Source organism: Idiotropiscis lumnitzeri, chromosome 9 (assembly GCF_059441095.1).
Source record: "Idiotropiscis lumnitzeri isolate Australia: NSW breed Sydney's pygmy pipehorse chromosome 9, RoL_Ilum_1.0, whole genome shotgun sequence".
Taxonomy (NCBI): Eukaryota; Metazoa; Chordata; class Actinopteri; order Syngnathiformes; family Syngnathidae; genus Idiotropiscis; species Idiotropiscis lumnitzeri.
Genome location: NC_142399.1, coordinates 16,405,231 through 16,421,980, shown reverse-complemented (window position 1 = coordinate 16,421,980; position 16,750 = coordinate 16,405,231). Strand labels below are relative to the sequence as shown.

Genomic DNA, 16,750 nt, shown 5'->3' with positions numbered 1-16,750 from the left:
ATTCTTTCTGATCCACTGTACTCCTGTTCCTTCTGGAACTACATATACGTTTGACGATGGACCAGCTGGGTAAACTCAAATTTTTAGGTCTCCTCTCCGGTGCCTATCGTCTCTCTTTGTACATTGGTCAAATTGTATAAAGGCAGAATTTTCCACTGAAAAGAGATTGAAATGTGGAAACGGTCGCTTATCATGTGCAAGATCCGATTGAAAGAAACATCTTGTATCTCATCAAGATAATCACTTGGAAACATTTTTTGAACAAGATCCAAAGGGACGACCCAAGATGCTTTGGAATCGGCCTCAGATAGCAGAGAATGGTTTCGATCCATCGACCTCTGGGTTATGGGCCCAGCACGCTTCCGCTGCGCCACTCTGCTATCTCGGTCACATGGTTCTTGGTGTTCACTTTTTCGGTCAAACAGGAATTGGGTCGGACCTGCAGTTGATAAATTCCGAACTGTCGTCTCCATCCAGAATACGCACATTCGTGTGCTGATTTGAATGCCGTTTCTGGGATGTGCAGGTTTACAGTTGAGTTTTGATTTGAGGAGTTAACCCTTCTATACGCTGTCATTCAACTGCTCAGAGGTGTTTTTGTTTCCTCAACACACTTTACAAGCCTTCCATTGTAGCAGTCTTAATTTTCTTTCAAAATTCCAGTTCACCCGACTCCATATATGGTAGTGTGGCTGAGCGGTCTAAGGCGCTGGATTAAGGCTCCAGTCTCAGTTGAGGCGTGGGTTCAAATCTCACCACTGCCAAGCAGAGTGCAGTTAAAGTAGTGTACTACAGTGTCAGGTGTTTACTATTCACATTCAACTTATACATACGGATAGCCAAGATTGTATGTTCTGTCATTCTATTCTTTCTAATCCACTGTACTCCTGTTCCTTCTGGAACTACATATACGTTTGACGATGTAGCAGCTGGGTAAACTCAGATTTTTAGGTCTCCTCTCCGGTGCCTATCGTCTCTCTTTCTACATTGGTCAAATTGTATAAAGGTAGATTTTTCCACTGAAAAGAGATTGAACTGTGGAAACGGTCGCTTATCATGTGCAAGATCAGATTGAAAGAAACATCTTGTATCTCACCAAGATTGGATAAATTTTTTGGACAACATTCAAAGGGATGATCCAAGATGCTTTGGAATCTGCCTCAGATAGCAGAGAATGGTTTCGATCCATCGACCTCTGGGTTATGGGCCCAGCACGCTTCCACTGCGCCACTCTGCTATTGGGATTGCAAGGTTCCTGTTGTTCACTTTTTCGGCCAAACAGTAATAGGGTCGGACCTGCAGTTGATAAAACCCGAACTGTCGTCTCCATCCAGAATACGCACATTCGTGTGCTGATTTGAAACCGTTTTTGTGATGTGTAGGTTGACAGTTGAGTTTTGACTTGAGGAGTTAACCCTTCTATACGCTGTCCTTCACCTGCCCAAAAGTGTTTGGGTATACATGGGCGTTTGTCGAAGCCCTCATTCTTTTTGAAATTCCAATACGAAATGCTAGGCGTGCGGTAGTGTGGCCGAGCGGTCTAAGGCGCTGGATTTAGGCTCCAGTCTCACATGAGGCGTGGGTTCAAATCCCACCACTGCCAAGCTGAGTTCAGTTCAAGTAATGTACTGCAATTTGATGTTGTTGTATTTCAGATACAACTTATACATACGGAAAGACAAGATTGTATTTTCTCTCACTCTCCTCTTTCTCATCCACTGTACTCTTGTGCCTTCTGGAACTACATATATGTTTGACTATGGACCAGGTGGGTAACCCTAGTTTTTGAGGTCTTCTCTCTGGTGCCTATAGTCTTTTGTTGTCCATGGTCAAAGTGAATAAAGGCAGATTTTTCCACTGAAAAGTGATTGAACTGTGGAAACCGTCGCTAACCATGCGCAAGATCCGATTGAAAGAAATATCTTGTATCTCATCAAGATAATCACTTGAAAAAGGTTTTTTTGAACAACATCCAAGGTTAGATCTTAGATACCAAGAAGTCGGCCTTGGACAGCAGAGGATGGTCTCGATCCATCGACCTCTGGGTTATAGGCCCAGCACGCTTCCGCGGCACCACTCTGCTGTTCGGACGGCATGGTGCCTGTTGTTCACTCTTTCGGTCAAAGAGGAATTGGGTCGGACCTGCAGTTGATAAATCCCGAACTGTCTTCTCCAGCCAGAATACGCACATTTGTGTGATGATTTAAATGCCGTTTCTGTGATGTGCAGGTTGACAGTTGAGTTTTGACTTTCGGAGTGAACCCTTCTGTACGCTGTCATTCACCTGCTCAGAGGTGTTTTTGTTTCCTCAACACACTTTACAAGCCTTCCAATGTAGCGGTGTTAATTTTCTTTCAAAATTCCAGTGCACCCAACTCAATTTATGGTAGTGTGGCCGAGCGGTCTAAGGCGCTGGATTAAGGCTCCAGTCTCAGTTGAGGCGTGGGTTCAAATCCCACCACTGCCAAGCAGAGTTCTGTTAAAGTAGTGTACTGCTGTGTAAGTTGTTTACTATTCACATACAACTTATACATACGGATAGCCAAGATTGTACGTTCCGTCACTGAATTCTTTCTGATCCACTGTACTCCTGTTCCTTCTGGAACTACATATACGTTTGACGATGGACCAGTTGGGTAAACTCAGATTTTTAGGTCTCCTCTCCGGTGTCTATCGTCTTTCTTTCTACATTGGTCAAATTGTATAAAGGTAGATTTTTCCACTGAAAAGAGATTGAACTGTGGAAACGGTCGCTTCTCATGTGCAAGATCAGATTGAAAGAAACATCTTGTATCTCACCAAGATTGGATAAATTTTTTGGACAACATTCAAAGGGATGATCCAAGACGCTTTGGAATCTGCCTCAGATAGCAGAGAATGGTTTCGATCCATCGACCTCTGGGTTATGGGCCCAGCACGCTTCCACTGCGCCACTCTGCTATTGGGAACGCAAGGTTCCTGATGTTCACTTTTTCGGCCAAACAGTAATAGGGTCGGACCTGCAGTTGATAAAACCCGAACTGTCGTCTCCATCCAGAATACGCACATTCGTGTGCTGATTTGAAACCGTTTTTGTGATGTGTAGGTTGACAGTTGAGTTTTGACTTGAGGAGTTAACCCTTCTATACGCTGTCCTTCACCTGCCCAAAAGTGTTTGGGTTTACATGGGCGTTTGTCGAAGCCTTCATTCTTTTTGAAATTCCAATACGAAATTCTAGGCGTGCGGTAGTGTGGCCGAGCGGTCTAAGGCGCTGGATTTAGGCTCCAGTCTCACATGAGGCGTGGGTTCAAATCCCACCACTGCCAAGCTGAGTTCAGTTCAAGTAATGTACTGCAATTTGATGTTGTTGTATTTCAGATACAACTTATACATACGGAAAGACAAGATTGTATTTTCTCTCACTCTCCTCTATCTCATCCACTGTACTCTTGTGCCTTCTGGAACTACATATATGTGTGACTATGGACCAGGTGGGTAACCCTAGTTTTTGAGGTCTTCTCTCTGGTGCCTATAGTCTCTTGTTGTCCATGGTCAAAGTGAATAAAGGCAGATTTTTCCACTGAAAAGTGATTGAACTGTGGAAACCGTCGCTTACCATGCGCAAGATCCGATTGAAAGAAATATCTTGTATCTCATCAAGATAATCACTTGAAAAAGGTTTTTTTGAACAACATCCAAAGGTTAGATCTTAGATACCAAGAAGTCGGCCTTGGACAGCAGAGGATGTCTCGATCCATCGACCCCTGGGTTATAGGCCCAGCACGCTTCCGCGGCACCACTCTGCTGTTCGGACGGCATGGTTCCTGTTGTTCACTCTTTCGGTCAAAGAGGAATTGGGTCGGACCTGCAGTTGATAAATCCCGAACTGTCTTCTCCATCCAGAATACGCACATTTGTGTGATGATTTAAATGCCGTTTCTGTGATGTGCAGGTTGACAGTTGAGTTTTGACTTTCGGAGTGAACCCTTCTGTACGCTGTCATTCACCTGCTCAGAGGTGTTTTTGTTTCCTCAACACACTTTACAAGCCTTCCAATGTAGCGGTGTTAATTTTCTTTCAAAATTCCAGTGCACCCAACTCAATTTATGGTAGTGTGGCCGAGCGGTCTAAGGCGCTGGATTAAGGCTCCAGTCTCAGTTGAGGCGTGGGTTCAAATCCCACCACTGCCAAGCAGAGTGCTGTTAAAGTAGTGTACTGCTGTGTAAGTTGTTTACTATTCACATACTACTTATACATACGGATAGCCAAGATTGTACGTTCCGTCACTCAATTCTTTCTGATCCACTGTACTCCTGTTCCTTCTGGAACTACATATACGTTTGACGATGGACCAGCTGGGTAAACTCAAATTTTTAGGTCTCCTCTCCGGTGCCTATCGTCTCTCTTTGTACATTGGTCAAATTGTATAAAGGCAGAATTTTCCACTGAAAAGAGATTGAAATGTGGAAACGGTCGCTTATCATGTGCAAGATCCGATTGAAAGAAACATCTTGTATCTCATCAAGATAATCACTTGGAAACATTTTTTGAACAAGATCCAAAGGGACGACCCAAGATGCTTTGGAATCGGCCTCAGATAGCAGAGAATGGTTTCGATCCATCGACCTCTGGGTTATGGGCCCAGCACGCTTCCGCTGCGCCACTCTGCTATCTCGGTCACATGGTTCTTGGTGTTCACTTTTTCGGTCAAACAGGAATTGGGTCGGACCTGCAGTTGATAAATTCCGAACTGTCGTCTCCATCCAGAATACGCACATTCGTGTGCTGATTTGAATGCCGTTTCTGGGATGTGCAGGTTTACAGTTGAGTTTTGATTTGAGGAGTTAACCCTTCTATACGCTGTCATTCAACTGCTCAGAGGTGTTTTTGTTTCCTCAACACACTTTACAAGCCTTCCATTGTAGCAGTCTTAATTTTCTTTCAAAATTCCAGTTCACCCGACTCCATATATGGTAGTGTGGCTGAGCGGTCTAAGGCGCTGGATTAAGGCTCCAGTCTCAGTTGAGGCGTGGGTTCAAATCTCACCACTGCCAAGCAGAGTGCAGTTAAAGTAGTGTACTACAGTGTCAGGTGTTTACTATTCACATTCAACTTATACATACGGATAGCCAAGATTGTATGTTCTGTCATTCTATTCTTTCTAATCCACTGTACTCCTGTTCCTTCTGGAACTACATATACGTTTGACGATGTAGCAGCTGGGTAAACTCAGATTTTTAGGTCTCCTCTCCGGTGCCTATCGTCTCTCTTTCTACATTGGTCAAATTGTATAAAGGTAGATTTTTCCACTGAAAAGAGATTGAACTGTGGAAACGGTCGCTTATCATGTGCAAGATCAGATTGAAAGAAACATCTTGTATCTCACCAAGATTGGATAAATTTTTTGGACAACATTCAAAGGGATGATCCAAGATGCTTTGGAATCTGCCTCAGATAGCAGAGAATGGTTTCGATCCATCGACCTCTGGGTTATGGGCCCAGCACGCTTCCACTGCGCCACTCTGCTATTGGGATTGCAAGGTTCCTGTTGTTCACTTTTTCGGCCAAACAGTAATAGGGTCGGACCTGCAGTTGATAAAACCCGAACTGTCGTCTCCATCCAGAATACGCACATTCGTGTGCTGATTTGAAACCGTTTTTGTGATGTGTAGGTTGACAGTTGAGTTTTGACTTGAGGAGTTAACCCTTCTATACGCTGTCCTTCACCTGCCCAAAAGTGTTTGGGTATACATGGGCGTTTGTCGAAGCCCTCATTCTTTTTGAAATTCCAATACGAAATGCTAGGCGTGCGGTAGTGTGGCCGAGCGGTCTAAGGCGCTGGATTTAGGCTCCAGTCTCACATGAGGCGTGGGTTCAAATCCCACCACTGCCAAGCTGAGTTCAGTTCAAGTAATGTACTGCAATTTGATGTTGTTGTATTTCAGATACAACTTATACATACGGAAAGACAAGATTGTATTTTCTCTCACTCTCCTCTTTCTCATCCACTGTACTCTTGTGCCTTCTGGAACTACATATATGTTTGACTATGGACCAGGTGGGTAACCCTAGTTTTTGAGGTCTTCTCTCTGGTGCCTATAGTCTTTTGTTGTCCATGGTCAAAGTGAATAAAGGCAGATTTTTCCACTGAAAAGTGATTGAACTGTGGAAACCGTCGCTAACCATGCGCAAGATCCGATTGAAAGAAATATCTTGTATCTCATCAAGATAATCACTTGAAAAAGGTTTTTTTGAACAACATCCAAGGTTAGATCTTAGATACCAAGAAGTCGGCCTTGGACAGCAGAGGATGGTCTCGATCCATCGACCTCTGGGTTATAGGCCCAGCACGCTTCCGCGGCACCACTCTGCTGTTCGGACGGCATGGTGCCTGTTGTTCACTCTTTCGGTCAAAGAGGAATTGGGTCGGACCTGCAGTTGATAAATCCCGAACTGTCTTCTCCAGCCAGAATACGCACATTTGTGTGATGATTTAAATGCCGTTTCTGTGATGTGCAGGTTGACAGTTGAGTTTTGACTTTCGGAGTGAACCCTTCTGTACGCTGTCATTCACCTGCTCAGAGGTGTTTTTGTTTCCTCAACACACTTTACAAGCCTTCCAATGTAGCGGTGTTAATTTTCTTTCAAAATTCCAGTGCACCCAACTCAATTTATGGTAGTGTGGCCGAGCGGTCTAAGGCGCTGGATTAAGGCTCCAGTCTCAGTTGAGGCGTGGGTTCAAATCCCACCACTGCCAAGCAGAGTTCTGTTAAAGTAGTGTACTGCTGTGTAAGTTGTTTACTATTCACATACAACTTATACATACGGATAGCCAAGATTGTACGTTCCGTCACTGAATTCTTTCTGATCCACTGTACTCCTGTTCCTTCTGGAACTACATATACGTTTGACGATGGACCAGCTGGGTAAACTCAGATTTTTAGGTCTCCTCTCCGGTGCCTATCGTCTCTCTTTCTACATTGGTCAAATTGTATAAAGGTAGATTTTTCCACTGAAAAGAGATTGAACTGTGGAAACGGTCGCTTATCATGTGCAAGATCAGATTGAAAGAAACATCTTGTATCTCATCAAGATAATCACTTGGAAACATTTTTTGAACAAGATCCAAAGGGACGACCCAAGATGCTTTGGTATCGGCCTCAGATAGCAGAGAATGGTTTCGATCCATCGACCTCTGGGTTATCGGCCCAGCACGCTTCCGCTGCGCCACTCTGCTATCTCGGTCACATGGTTCTTGGTGTTCACTTTTTCGGTCAAACAGGAATTGGGTCGGACCTGCAGTTGATAAATTCCGAACTGTCGTCTCCATCCAGAATACGCACATTCGTGTGCTGATTTGAATGCCGTTTCTGGGATGTGCAGGTTTACAGTTGAGTTTTGATTTGAGGAGTTAACCCTTCTATACGCTGTCATTCAGCTGCTCAGAGGTGTTTTTGTTTCCTCAACACACTTTACAAGCCTTCCATTGTAGCAGTCTTAATTTTCTTTCAAAATTCCAGTTCACCCGACTCCATTTATGGTAGTGTGGCTGAGCGGTCTAAGGCGCTGGATTAAGGCTCCAGTCTCAGTTGAGGCGTGGGTTCAAATCTCACCACTGCCAAGCAGAGTGCAGTTAAAGTAGTGTACTACAGTGTCAGGTGTTTACTATTCACATTCAACTTATACATACGGATAGCCAAGATTGTATGTTCTGTCATTATATTCTTTCTAATCCACTGTACTCCTGTTCCTTCTGGAACTACATATACGTTTGACGATGGACCAGTTGGGTAAACTCAGATTTTTAGGTCTCCTCTCCGGTGTCTATCGTCTCTCTTTCTACATTGGTCAAATTGTATAAAGGTAGATTTTTCCACTGAAAAGAGATTGAACTGTGGAAACGGTCGCTTCTCATGTGCAAGATCAGATTGAAAGAAACATCTTGTATCTCACCAAGATTGGATAAATTTTTTGGACAACATTCAAAGGGATGATCCAAGACGCTTTGGAATCTGCCTCAGATAGCAGAGAATGGTTTCGATCCATCGACCTCTGGGTTATGGGCCCAGCACGCTTCCACTGCGCCACTCTGCTATTGGGAACGCAAGGTTCCTGTTGTTCACTTTTTCGGCCAAACAGTAATAGGGTCGGACCTGCAGTTGATAAAACCCGAACTGTCGTCTCCATCCAGAATACGCACATTCGTGTACTGATTTGAAACCGTTTTTGTGATGTGTAGGTTGACAGTTGAGTTTTGACTTGAGGAGTTAACCCTTCTATACGCTGTCCTTCACCTGCCCAAAAGTGTTTGGGTTTACATGGGCGTTTGTCGAAGCCTTCATTCTTTTTTAAATTCCAATACGAAATTCTAGGCGTGCGGTAGTGTGGCCGAGCGGTCTAAGGCGCTGGATTTAGGCTCCAGTCTCACATGAGGCGTGGGTTCAAATCCCACCACTGCCAAGCTGAGTTCAGTTCAAGTAATGTACTGCAATTTGATGTTGTTGTATTTCAGATACAACTTATACATACGGAAAGACAAGATTGTATTTTCTCTCACTCTCCTCTTTCTCATCCATTGTACTCTTGTGCCTTCTGGAACTACATATATGTTTGACTATGGACCAGGTGGGTAACCCTAGTTTTTGAGGTCTTCTCTCTGGTGCCTATAGTCTCTTGTTGTCCATGGTCAAAGTGAATAAAGGCAGATTTTTCCACTGAAAAGTGATTGAACTGTGGAAACCGTCGCTAACCATGCGCAAGATCCGATTGAAAGAAATATCTTGTATCTCATCAAGATAATCACTTGAAAAAGGTTTTTTTGAACAACATCCAAGGTTAGATCTTAGATACCAAGAAGTCGGCCTTGGACAGCAGAGGATGGTCTCGATCCATCGACCTCTGGGTTATAGGCCCAGCACGCTTCCGCGGCACCACTCTGCTGTTCGGACGGCATGGTGCCTGTTGTTCACTCTTTCGGTCAAAGAGGAATTGGGTCGGACCTGCAGTTGATAAATCCCGAACTGTCTTCTCCATCCAGAATACGCACATTTGTGTGATGATTTAAATGCCGTTTCTGTGATGTGCAGGTTGACAGTTGAGTTTTGACTTTCGGAGTGAACCCTTCTGTACGCTGTCATTCACCTGCTCAGAGGTGTTTTTGTTTCCTCAACACACTTTACAAGCCTTCCAATGTAGCGGTGTTTATTTTCTTTCAAAATTCCAGTGCACCCAACTCAATTTATGGTAGTGTGGCCGAGCGGTCTAAGGCGCTGGATTAAGGCTCCAGTCTCAGTTGAGGCGTGGGTTCAAATCCCACCACTGCCAAGCAGAGTTCTGTTAAAGTAGTGTACTGCTGTGTAAGTTGTTTACTATTCACATACAACTTATACATACGGATAGCCAAGATTGTACGTTCCGTCACTGAATTCTTTCTGATCCACTGTACTTCTGTTCCTTCTGGAACTACATATACGTTTGACGATGGATCAGCTGGGTAAACTCAGATTTTTAGGTCTCCTCTCCGGTGCCTATCGTCTCTCTTTGTACATTGGTCAAATTGTATAAAGGTAGAATTTTCCACTGAAAAGAGATTGAAATGTGGAAACGGTCGCTTATCATGTGCAAGATCCGATTGAAAGAAACATCTTGTATCTCATCAAGATAATCACTTGGAAACATTTTTTGAACAAGATCCAAAGGGACGACCCAAGATGCTTTGGAATCGGCCTCATATAGCAGAGAATGGTTTCGATCCATCGACCTCTGGGTTATGGGCCCAGCACGCTTCCGCTGCGCCACTCTGCTATCTCGGTCACATGGTTCTTGGTGCTCACTTTTTCGGTCAAACAGGAATTGGGTCGGACCTGCAGTTGATAAATTCCGAACTGTCGTCTCCATCCAGAATACGCACATTCGTGTGCTGATTTGAATGCCGTTTCTGGGATGTGCAGGTTTACAGTTGAGTTTTGATTTGAGGAGTTAACCCTTCTATACGCTGTCATTCAGCTGCTCAGAGGTGTTTTTGTTTCCTCAACACACTTTACAAGCCTTCCATTGTAGCAGTCTTAATTTTCTTTCAAAATTCCAGTTCACCCGACTCCATTAATGGTAGTGTGGCTGAGCGGTCTAAGGCGCTGGATTAAGGCTCCAGTCTCAGTTGAGGCGTGGGTTCAAATCTCACCACTGCCAAGCAGAGTGCAGTTAAAGTAGTGTACGACAGTGTCAGGTGTTTACTATTCACATTCAACTTATACATACGGATAGCCAAGATTGTATGTTCTGTCATTCTATTCTTTCTAATGCACTGTACTCCTGTTCCTTCTGGAACTACATATACGTTTGACGATGGACCAGCTGGGTAAACTCAGATTTTTAGGTCTCCTCTCCGGTGCCTATCGTCTCTCTTTCTACATTGGTCAAATTGTATAAAGGTAGATTTTTCCACTGAAAAGAGATTGAACTGTGGAAACGGTCGCTTATCATGTGCAAGATCAGATTGAAAGAAACATCTTGTATCTCACCAAGATTGGATAAATTTTTTGGACAACATTCAAAGGGATGATCCAAGATGCTTTGGAATCTGCCTCAGATAGCAGAGAATGGTTTCGATCCATCGACCTCTGGGTTATGGGCCCAGCACGCTTCCACTGCGCCACTCTGCTATTGGGATCGCAAGGTTCCTGTTGTTCACTTTTTCGGCCAAACAGTAATAGGGTCGGACCTGCAGTTGATAAAACCCGAACTGTCGTCTCCATCCAGAATACGCACATTCGTGTGCTGATTTGAAACCGTTTTTGTGATGTGTAGGTTGACAGTTGAGTTTTGACTTGAGGAGTTAACCCTTCTATACGCTGTCCTTCACCTGCCCAAAAGTGTTTGGGTATACATGGGCGTTTGTCGAAGCCTTCATTCTTTTTGAAATTCCAATACGAAATGCTAGGCGTGCGGTAGTGTGGCCGAGCGGTCTAAGGCGCTGGATTTAGGCTCCAGTCTCACATGAGGCGTGGGTTCAAATCCCACCACTGCCAAGCTGAGTTCAGTTCAAGTAATGTACTGCAATTTGATGTTGTTGTATTTCAGATACAACTTATACATACGGAAAGACAAGATTGTATTTTCTCTCACTCTCCTCTATCTCATCCACTGTACTCTTGTGCCTTCTGGAACTACATATATGTGTGACTATGGACCAGGTGGGTAACCCTAGTTTTTGAGGTCTTCTCTCTGGTGCCTATAGTCTCTTGTTGTCCATGGTCAAAGTGAATAAAGGCAGATTTTTCCACTGAAAAGTGATTGAACTGTGGAAACCGTCGCTTACCATGCGCAAGATCCGATTGAAAGAAATATCTTGTATCTCATCAAGATAATCACTTGAAAAAGGTTTTTTTGAACAACATCCAAAGGTTAGATCTTAGATACCAAGAAGTCGGCCTTGGACAGCAGAGGATGGTCTCGATCCATCGACCTCTTGGTTATAGGGCCAGCACGCTTCCGCGGCACCACTCTGCTGTTCGGACGGCATGGTTCCTGTTGTTCACTCTTTCGGTCAAAGAGGAATTGGGTCGGACCTGCAGTTGATAAATCCCGAACTGTCTTCTCCATCCAGAATACGCACATTTGTGTGATGATTTAAATGCCGTTTCTGTGATGTGCAGGTTGACAGTTGAGTTTTGACTTTCGGAGTGAACCCTTCTGTACGCTGTCATTCACCTGCTCAGAGGTGTTTTTGTTTCCTCAACACACTTTACAAGCCTTCCAATGTAGCGGTGTTAATTTTCTTTCAAAATTCCAGTGCACCCAAGTCAATTTATGGTAGTGTGGCCGAGCGGTCTAAGGCGCTGGATTAAGGCTCCAGTCTCAGTTGAGGCGTGGGTTCAAATCCCACCACTGCCAAGCAGAGTGCTGTTAAAGTAGTGTACTGCTGTGTAAGTTGTTTACTATTCACATACAACTTATACATACGGATAGCCAAGATTGTACGTTCCGTCACTCAATTCTTTCTGATCCACTGTACTCCTGTTCCTTCTGGTACTACATATACGTTTGACGATGGACCAGCTGGGTAAACTCAAATTTTTAGGTCTCCTCTCCGGTGCCTATCGTCTCTCTTTGTACATTGGTCAAATTGTATAAAGGCAGAATTTTCCACTGAAAAGAGATTGAAATGTGGAAACGGTCGCTTATCATGTGCAAGATCCGATTGAAAGAAACATCTTGTATCTCATCAAGATAATCACTTGGAAACATTTTTTGAACAAGATCCAAAGGGACGACCCAAGATGCTTTGGTATCGGCCTCAGATAGCAGAGAATGGTTTCGATCCATCGACCTCTGGGTTATCGGCCCAGCACGCTTCCGCTGCGCCACTCTGCTATCTCGGTCACATGGTTCTTGGTGTTCACTTTTTCGGTCAAACAGGAATTGGGTCGGACCTGCAGTTGATAAATTCCGAACTGTCGTCTCCATCCAGAATACGCACATTCGTGTGCTGATTTGAATGCCGTTTCTGGGATGTGCAGGTTTACAGTTGAGTTTTGATTTGAGGAGTTAACCCTTCTATACGCTGTCATTCAGCTGCTCAGAGGTGTTTTTGTTTCCTCAACACACTTTACAAGCCTTCCATTGTAGCAGTCTTAATTTTCTTTCAAAATTCCAGTTCACCCGACTCCATTTATGGTAGTGTGGCTGAGCGGTCTAAGGCGCTGGATTAAGGCTCCAGTCTCAGTTGAGGCGTGGGTTCAAATCTCACCACTGCCAAGCAGAGTGCAGTTAAAGTAGTGTACTACAGTGTCAGGTGTTTACTATTCACATTCAACTTATACATACGGATAGCCAAGATTGTATGTTCTGTCATTATATTCTTTCTAATCCACTGTACTCCTGTTCCTTCTGGAACTACATATACGTTTGACGATGGACCAGTTGGGTAAACTCAGATTTTTAGGTCTCCTCTCCGGTGTCTATCGTCTCTCTTTCTACATTGGTCAAATTGTATAAAGGTAGATTTTTCCACTGAAAAGAGATTGAACTGTGGAAACGGTCGCTTCTCATGTGCAAGATCAGATTGAAAGAAACATCTTGTATCTCACCAAGATTGGATAAATTTTTTGGACAACATTCAAAGGGATGATCCAAGACGCTTTGGAATCTGCCTCAGATAGCAGAGAATGGTTTCGATCCATCGACCTCTGGGTTATGGGCCCAGCACGCTTCCACTGCGCCACTCTGCTATTGGGAACGCAAGGTTCCTGTTGTTCACTTTTTCGGCCAAACAGTAATAGGGTCGGACCTGCAGTTGATAAAACCCGAACTGTCGTCTCCATCCAGAATACGCACATTCGTGTACTGATTTGAAACCGTTTTTGTGATGTGTAGGTTGACAGTTGAGTTTTGACTTGAGGAGTTAACCCTTCTATACGCTGTCCTTCACCTGCCCAAAAGTGTTTGGGTTTACATGGGCGTTTGTCGAAGCCTTCATTCTTTTTTAAATTCCAATACGAAATTCTAGGCGTGCGGTAGTGTGGCCGAGCGGTCTAAGGCGCTGGATTTAGGCTCCAGTCTCACATGAGGCGTGGGTTCAAATCCCACCACTGCCAAGCTGAGTTCAGTTCAAGTAATGTACTGCAATTTGATGTTGTTGTATTTCAGATACAACTTATACATACGGAAAGACAAGATTGTATTTTCTCTCACTCTCCTCTTTCTCATCCACTGTACTCTTGTGCCTTCTGGAACTACATATATGTGTGACTATGGACCAGGTGGGTAACCCTAGTTTTTGAGGTCTTCTCTCTGGTGCCTATAGTCTCTTGTTGTCCATGGTCAAAGTGAATAAAGGCAGATTTTTCCACTGAAAAGTGATTGAACTGTGGAAACCGTCGCTAACCATGCGCAAGATCCGATTGAAAGAAATATCTTGTATCTCATCAAGATAATCACTTGAAAAAGGTTTTTTTGAACAACATCCAAGGTTAGATCTTAGATACCAAGAAGTCAGCCTTGGACAGCAGAGGATGGTCTCGATCCATCGACCTCTGGGTTATAGGCCCAGCACGCTTCCGCGGCACCACTCTGCTGTTCGGACGGCATGGTGCCTGTTGTTCACTCTTTCGGTCAAAGAGGAATTGGGTCGGACCTGCAGTTGATAAATCCCGAACTGTCTTCTCCATCCAGAATACGCACATTTGTGTGATGATTTAAATGCCGTTTCTGTGATGTGCAGGTTGACAGTTGAGTTTTGACTTTCGGAGTGAACCCTTCTGTACGCTGTCATTCACCTGCTCAGAGGTGTTTTTGTTTCCTCAACACACTTTACAAGCCTTCCAATGTAGCGGTGTTTATTTTCTTTCAAAATTCCAGTGCACCCAACTCAATTTATGGTAGTGTGGCCGAGCGGTCTAAGGCGCTGGATTAAGGCTCCAGTCTCAGTTGAGGCGTGGGTTCAAATCCCACCACTGCCAAGCAGAGTTCTGTTAAAGTAGTGTACTGCTGTGTAAGTTGTTTACTATTCACATACAACTTATACATACGGATAGCCAAGATTGTACGTTCCGTCACTCAATTCTTTCTGATCCACTGTACTTCTGTTCCTTCTGGAACTACATATACGTTTGACGATGGACCAGTTGGGTAAACTCAGATTTTTAGGTCTCCTCTCCGGTGTCTATCGTCTCTCTTTCTACATTGGTCAAATTGTATAAAGGTAGATTTTTCCACTGAAAAGAGATTGAACTGTGGAAACGGTCGCTTCTCATGTGCAAGATCAGATTGAAAGAAACATCTTGTATCTCACCAAGATTGGATAAATTTTTTGGACAACATTCAAAGGGATGATCCAAGACGCTTTGGAATCTGCCTCAGATAGCAGAGAATGGTTTCGATCCATCGACCTCTGGGTTATGGGCCCAGCACGCTTCCACTGCGCCACTCTGCTATTGGGAACGCAAGGTTCCTGTTGTTCACTTTTTCGGCCAAACAGTAATAGGGTCGGACCTGCAGTTGATAAAACCCGAACTGTCGTCTCCATCCAGAATACGCACATTCGTGTGCTGATTTGAAACCGTTTTTGTGATGTGTAGGTTGACAGTTGAGTTTTGACTTGAGGAGTTAACCCTTCTATACGCTGTCCTTCACCTGCCCAAAAGTGTTTGGGTTTACATGGGCGTTTGTCGAAGCCTTCATTCTTTTTTAAATTCCAATACGAAATTCTAGGCGTGCGGTAGTGTGGCCGAGCGGTCTAAGGCGCTGGATTTAGGCTCCAGTCTCACATGAGGCGTGGGTTCAAATCCCACCACTGCCAAGCTGAGTTCAGTTCAAGTAATGTACTGCAATTTGATGTTGTTGTATTTCAGATACAACTTATACATACGGAAAGACAAGATTGTATTTTCTCTCACTCTCCTCTATCTCATCCACTGTACTCTTGTGCCTTCTGGAACTACATATATGTGTGACTATGGACCAGGTGGGTAACCCTAGTTTTTGAGGTCTTCTCTCTGGTGCCTATAGTCTCTTGTTGTCCATGGTCAAAGTGAATAAAGGCAGATTTTTCCACTGAAAAGTGATTGAACTGTGGAAACCGTCGCTTACCATGCGCAAGATCCGATTGAAAGAAATATCTTGTATCTCATCAAGATAATCACTTGAAAAAGGTTTTTTTGAACAACATCCAAAGGTTAGATCTTAGATACCAAGAAGTCGGCCTTGGACAGCAGAGGATGTCTCGATCCATCGACCTCTTGGTTATAGGCCCAGCACGCTTCCGCGGCACCACTCTGCTGTTCGGACGGCATGCTTCCTGTTGTTCACTCTTTCGGTCAAAGAGGAATTGGGTCGGACCTGCAGTTGATAAATCCCGAACTGTCTTCTCCATCCAGAATACGCACATTTGTGTGATGATTTAAATGCCGTTTCTGTGATGTGCAGGTTGACAGTTGAGTTTTGACTTTCGGAGTGAACCCTTCTGTACGCTGTCATTCACCTGCTCAGAGGTGTTTTTGTTTCCTCAACACACTTTACAAGCCTTCCAATGTAGCGGTGTTAATTTTCTTTCAAAATTCCAGTGCACCCAACTCAATTTATGGTAGTGTGGCCGAGCGGTCTAAGGCGCTGGATTAAGGCTCCAGTCTCAGTTGAGGCGTGGGTTCAAATCCCACCACTGCCAAGCAGAGTGCTTTTAAAGTAGTGTACTGCTGTGTAAGTTGTTTACTATTCACATACTACTTATACATACGGATAGCCAAGATTGTACGTTCCGTCACTCAATTCTTTCTGATCCACTGTACTCCTGTTCCTTCTGGAACTACATATACGTTTGACGATGGACCAGCTGGGTAAACTCAAATTTTTAGGTCTCCTCTCCGGTGCCTATCGTCTCTCTTTGTACATTGGTCAAATTGTATAAAGGCAGAATTTTCCACTGAAAAGAGATTGAAATGTGGAAACGGTCGCTTATCATGTGCAAGATCCGATTGAAAGAAACATCTTGTATCTCATCAAGATAATCACTTGGAAACATTTTTTGAACAAGATCCAAAGGGACGACCCAAGATGCTTTGGAATCGGCCTCAGATAGCAGAGAATGGTTTCGATCCATCGACCTCTGGGTTATGGGCCCAGCACGCTTCCGCTGCGCCACTCTGCTGTCTCGGTCACATGGTTCTTGGTGTTCACTTTTTCGGTCAAACAGGAATTGGTTCGGACCTGCAGTTGATAAATTCCGAACTGTCGTCTCCATCCAGAATACGCACATTCGTGTGCTGATTTGAATGC

The 16,750-nt window shown here is 44.1% G+C and overlaps 16 non-coding genes across 16 annotated transcripts; 14 read left to right on the top strand and 2 right to left on the bottom strand.

The window, feature by feature from the left end:
- The first annotated feature begins 1,521 nt into the window (after positions 1–1,521).
- On the top strand, positions 1,522–1,603 carry trnal-uag (transfer RNA leucine (anticodon UAG)). The gene has a single exon. It is a non-coding gene; the product is annotated as a tRNA-Leu (tRNA).
- Positions 1,604–2,385: 782 nt separating this feature from the next.
- Positions 2,386–2,467, top strand: trnal-aag (transfer RNA leucine (anticodon AAG)). The gene has a single exon. It is a non-coding gene; the product is annotated as a tRNA-Leu (tRNA).
- Positions 2,468–3,224: 757 nt separating this feature from the next.
- Positions 3,225–3,306, top strand: trnal-uag (transfer RNA leucine (anticodon UAG)). Its single transcript has one exon. It is a non-coding gene; the product is annotated as a tRNA-Leu (tRNA).
- A 782-nt stretch (positions 3,307–4,088) lies between these two features.
- trnal-aag (transfer RNA leucine (anticodon AAG)) lies at positions 4,089–4,170 on the top strand. The gene has a single exon. It is a non-coding gene; the product is annotated as a tRNA-Leu (tRNA).
- A 1,621-nt stretch (positions 4,171–5,791) lies between these two features.
- On the top strand, positions 5,792–5,873 carry trnal-uag (transfer RNA leucine (anticodon UAG)). Its single transcript has one exon. It is a non-coding gene; the product is annotated as a tRNA-Leu (tRNA).
- A 782-nt stretch (positions 5,874–6,655) lies between these two features.
- On the top strand, positions 6,656–6,737 carry trnal-aag (transfer RNA leucine (anticodon AAG)). Its single transcript has one exon. It is a non-coding gene; the product is annotated as a tRNA-Leu (tRNA).
- A 408-nt stretch (positions 6,738–7,145) lies between these two features.
- On the bottom strand, positions 7,146–7,217 carry trnai-gau (transfer RNA isoleucine (anticodon GAU)). The gene has a single exon. It is a non-coding gene; the product is annotated as a tRNA-Ile (tRNA).
- A 1,141-nt stretch (positions 7,218–8,358) lies between these two features.
- trnal-uag (transfer RNA leucine (anticodon UAG)) lies at positions 8,359–8,440 on the top strand. The gene has a single exon. It is a non-coding gene; the product is annotated as a tRNA-Leu (tRNA).
- A 782-nt stretch (positions 8,441–9,222) lies between these two features.
- trnal-aag (transfer RNA leucine (anticodon AAG)) lies at positions 9,223–9,304 on the top strand. The gene has a single exon. It is a non-coding gene; the product is annotated as a tRNA-Leu (tRNA).
- A 1,621-nt stretch (positions 9,305–10,925) lies between these two features.
- On the top strand, positions 10,926–11,007 carry trnal-uag (transfer RNA leucine (anticodon UAG)). The gene has a single exon. It is a non-coding gene; the product is annotated as a tRNA-Leu (tRNA).
- A 783-nt stretch (positions 11,008–11,790) lies between these two features.
- trnal-aag (transfer RNA leucine (anticodon AAG)) lies at positions 11,791–11,872 on the top strand. The gene has a single exon. It is a non-coding gene; the product is annotated as a tRNA-Leu (tRNA).
- Positions 11,873–12,280: 408 nt separating this feature from the next.
- On the bottom strand, positions 12,281–12,352 carry trnai-gau (transfer RNA isoleucine (anticodon GAU)). The gene has a single exon. It is a non-coding gene; the product is annotated as a tRNA-Ile (tRNA).
- A 1,141-nt stretch (positions 12,353–13,493) lies between these two features.
- Positions 13,494–13,575, top strand: trnal-uag (transfer RNA leucine (anticodon UAG)). The gene has a single exon. It is a non-coding gene; the product is annotated as a tRNA-Leu (tRNA).
- Positions 13,576–14,357: 782 nt separating this feature from the next.
- trnal-aag (transfer RNA leucine (anticodon AAG)) lies at positions 14,358–14,439 on the top strand. The gene has a single exon. It is a non-coding gene; the product is annotated as a tRNA-Leu (tRNA).
- A 757-nt stretch (positions 14,440–15,196) lies between these two features.
- Positions 15,197–15,278, top strand: trnal-uag (transfer RNA leucine (anticodon UAG)). Its single transcript has one exon. It is a non-coding gene; the product is annotated as a tRNA-Leu (tRNA).
- Positions 15,279–16,060: 782 nt separating this feature from the next.
- Positions 16,061–16,142, top strand: trnal-aag (transfer RNA leucine (anticodon AAG)). Its single transcript has one exon. It is a non-coding gene; the product is annotated as a tRNA-Leu (tRNA).
- Positions 16,143–16,750: the final 608 nt, after the last annotated feature.